A 4,537-nucleotide genomic window follows, 5' to 3' on the forward strand; every position below is an offset into this window, starting at 1 on the left:
ATTGTAGCGAACAGCATTACCAGAGCGCGGATGCGCAGGCTTGTCTGGATCCATGTTGGTCGCAAAACCACTATGTTGGTTTTCCCATGGCACGGCTCAAGTAATTTTTTAATATTTAAATATGGTTCACTGCACAATGTAATTTTCTCTCGTGTTTGCTCTGTGTGCTAAAGTTGTATTATTGACTTCTTTGTTTACCTTTTTAATTTCTATGTATTTTTGTGAACGTCTTAAACGTGAAATAAAATTAAGACATATTTTATTCTTTTATTTTAATCCCACATCATTTAATGAAAAACATAAGGTCATGTATCAATAAAGTATGTTTGTTAAAACTGCGATTTAAAAAAAAAAAAAGAATTGTAGTCCTGTTTGGGGCCATATAACCTATACTGTGTTGGTGCGCCGTAAAACCCAAATAAATAAATAGATAAAAAAAGCTTAATTGGGTTCTAATATTTATTTTTCCAGTGCAAATATTTCTTAATTGAAGGAGGCACACTTGTAGCTGGACTATACAAAGTATGGAGAGCTGTCCTACTTGACCCGGCTTCTGCGTCCGCAACTTGGTTAAAGTTTTGGTGCACTTTCTCTTTATCTCTATTATGAATTATCCCCCTTTTTAGCTCACTGCTCAGGTGAGTTTTTGTGATCGCTCGATGTCTGGCGTCTTGTCTGCCATCTGTCTGCTGTCAACATTTAGCTTGTGTATGCAAGAAGGCTGTATTTTTCAACTGATCTTCATGAAATCTTTTCAGAATGATTACCTTGATGAAATCTAGGCCACTAGGTCAAATCAAAGAAAAACCTTGTGTTTGCCATGGAGGCTGTATTTTTATGCCCCCGGCATCTACTGATGTGGGAGGCATATAGTGTTCGTCCTGTCCGTCCATCCGTCCGTCCGTACGAGGTTAACCAAATGGGACCGTTTCGTCTAGCACCAATACCCCTTACTAGAATGACTTGATACTAATGCAGATGTAACCTGTGACTATTCCTCATCTTCAGACATCAGCTGACCTCAGTTTGACCTTTACCTTGACCTCATTTTGGACTTAGGTTGCTTTATATGGGCCATCTCTTGGTTAACCAAATTGGCCCGTTTCGTCAAGCATCAATACTGCTTACAAGAATGAATTGATACTAATACAGATGTAACCTGTGACCATTCCTCATCTTCAAACATCACCTGACCTCAGTTTGACCTTGACTCATTTTGGACTTAGGTTGCTTTTTATGGGCCATCTCTTGGTTAACCAAATAGGACCGTTTCGTCTAGCATCAATACCCCTTACAAAAATGAACTGATACTAATACAGATGTAACCTGTGACCATTCCTCATCTTCAAACATGACCTGACCTCAGTTTGAACTTGACCTCGTTTTGGACTTAGGTTGCTTTGTATTGACAAGGATGCCACCGGGGGCATCAAGCGTTTATTGAATGCAGCTCCTTGTTCAATTTATCTTTATGAATTTTGGTCAAAATGATTTCCTGGATGCAATCAAGGCCAAGTTCGAAAATGGGTCATATAGGGTCAAAAACTAGGTCACTAGGTCAAATCAAAGAAAATAGCTAAATTTATTGTCCACTGCAGATTGCCTTACCTCTTGAAAGGTTTTCTTAAAACTAGCACAGTTGTTTTCGATGTATATCAAGTCAGTGCGCAGAGCAAATAACTGAAGTCACTATATCTTTTAGTCTTTTTTTGAAGGCTCAAACCTTTGACCTTGAAAAAAAAGCCGCTATCTCGTAAGATCACACTTAGAGGTCAATGATCATAAAACTTGCATTCATGCCCACTACATTTATAATAAATTTCATAAAAGAAACATAAGTTGTTAACCCCATCAAGACGACAAGCTAAAGGTACAGCCCATATCATTAGGTCCAAAGTCAGATTCACAAAAATAAATGATTTCTAGATTAAATTTGTTTCTACTACATATCTTCTTTACCCTGGCAGGATTTTTAAACAATTAGCATAGATTTTTAACCACATCAAGGTGTCGAGCAGAGTGCATAACCTTGGTCAAATGTCAAGGTCAAAGGTCATAGTCACAACATTTTACGTCGGTACTGAAGCAGTGTCTGGGGATATTAATCGCTTTTAGTGTTATATCTCATTAATATCAAGGAAGCAATTTCTGGCCAGCACATTTTTTCTGGCCATTTCAGACAAAATTATAATATAACATTTAAACATACAGAACTGTTTATTTATCATGAGACTCAGCATTATTTATAACAATTTATTACTTTTTATACCTCCACCAAACTTTGTTGGGCTAATAATTTTGAATTACGTTGTCCAGTCCCTGTTCTATCTCCCTTTTTGCCTTTATGAATTGTTTTCCACCAACCACTTTAATAACTACCAACCCCAAGGTATATGATACATGCATCTCCTCACACAGAGCTGCCCAAGCTATGTAGTGCAAAGAATATGAAACAGAGTAAGACAAAGACGTTCTCCTTTGAGAAGAAAACACTAAAACTTGCATGAAATTGTTTTACAACATCCCAAAGCCTACACGAACAGGAGACACCTATCCTTTTAATAAAATTTTAAAAGGTGTATAATGGTCTTAAAAGCAATTTTTCCTCATAAACGGAAATAATTTATATCTACTAGTATATAGCAGTAACTCTGTGATTCCAGCAGGTATGCAAATTTTGATTCCATACCTCATGTTTTTATTTCAATGTAAATGAGATGTGGAACCAAAATTTGTGGTCCTGTTTGGCGCCATATAACCTACACTGTGTTGGTGCGCCGTAAAACCCAAATAAATAAACTTTCGCTAATATTTCACTGACTTGGACAGATGAGTGTACAAATTTGGACCTTGATACACGTAATTCTCAAGATACATGTTTAAAAGGGACGTGATAAGAAAAATATTGTATGCATTTTTTGTTGAATTTTAAAACAAAGTGGGTAAAGAATTGTGAAAAAGTATGAATATTATGACGTACGCTGAATCAAAACATGATTACTTACACCATTCATCAACCTAATTATGTGGATGGATGACAGCCGAGCGTCTGGCCGACTTTTTGTTCTGACGTTTATGTTTTAGCCTCAACCGGAAGTATGGAGCTAGGAATTTTAAAACACCCGCCATGTAGAATCATTAACCGTTCCTCATTCCCCAGATATAATAAAGAATTAATAATGATAAATAACCAATAAGATAGATATGCCTATATATCTACCCTGTCCTGTTTATACAGAAAATCGACCGGGGCCAAACTACGAAACCGCTCCCCTGCCACCTAAGGTTGGTCGCAGTACATTATTTTTCTCTACAGTTAAAGAGCAGAAACAATTTTTCTGTTCTAAGTAACAACAACATCGACCCAAGAGACCAAAAGGTACAGCACGGTCTTAGAAAAAGCGTCACGTATACGGATTTGGTCAGACACGCGGACGAAAAGACAGACGAACATACCGAGAAGTCAGAGTGAAACTGTTTTACGTACAAACAGATAAAAAAGTTCTCATCCCTCGAAATGGACAACAGTGAAACCATATCTACGGTGGCACAGAGATGACATCCGCAACACTTTATTTATATTGTGGCCACAACTTAGTAAATTGTGGCCACAATTTAGTAACTTGTGGCCACAACTTAGTAAATTGTGGCCACAACTTAGTAAATCGTGGCCTCAACTTAGTAAATTGTGGCCACAATTTAGTAAATTGTGGCCACAATATAATTACTCGTGACCACGACTTATATCAGCCAATCGAAACTATAAATAGATGGATAGACGGACGGACAGATGAATAGATTGGATGGTACCTACGTACCTACCTACTTCTTTATTTGTCAGCACTTCCGGCCGTCTATCTATCTTCCATTCCTGTCTTACCCTTTGCAGTGACGTAGACCGGGGTCACGGGGTGAGAATTAGTAGCTGGTATGTCAGGAGTGGGGAGCGAAAACACGATAATTAGCGCTGCTTAAACGTAGTGTTTCCGGCCCCGACATCTAGTTGACAAATTTCACCCCGCGATCTTGTTAATCATCATGTTTCCGCTCCTTGCCCCCACTAAATAGCGAGTTATCACCCCGAACCCCCACTATTTTAACTTGTAAATTTCACGTGTTTTCGCTGGACGCGGTCACCAGGCGAAAACTCGATATGAAACGTTAAAGCAGTGCTAATTATTGTATTTTGCCCCGCGCCCCAGACATACCAGTTACTAAATCGCCCTTGCGGGGTTTCGGCCTGCGTTCTGAACATTTTTACTTGCTAATTCTCGTGTTTTCGCTCGACGGGCCCCAGGGTGAAAATATAATTTAATTGGGCTAAAACGCGAATTGGCAGAATTTAGCATCCTTACAAAATGGACGTGCATAAAAGTGCCTACGTCCCTGCAACGGGTTAGACGGGAATGGAAGATTGATAGACGGACAGAAAGACAAAAAATAGGTAGTTAGGTAGGTACCACCAACCAATCCATCCGTCCGTCAATCCATCCGCCCATCGGTCCGTCCCTCCGTCGATCCATCCATCTATCTATCT

The sequence above is a fragment of the Mercenaria mercenaria genome, chromosome 1, assembly GCF_021730395.1.
Source record: "Mercenaria mercenaria strain notata chromosome 1, MADL_Memer_1, whole genome shotgun sequence".
NCBI classification, from domain to species: domain Eukaryota; kingdom Metazoa; phylum Mollusca; class Bivalvia; order Venerida; family Veneridae; genus Mercenaria; species Mercenaria mercenaria.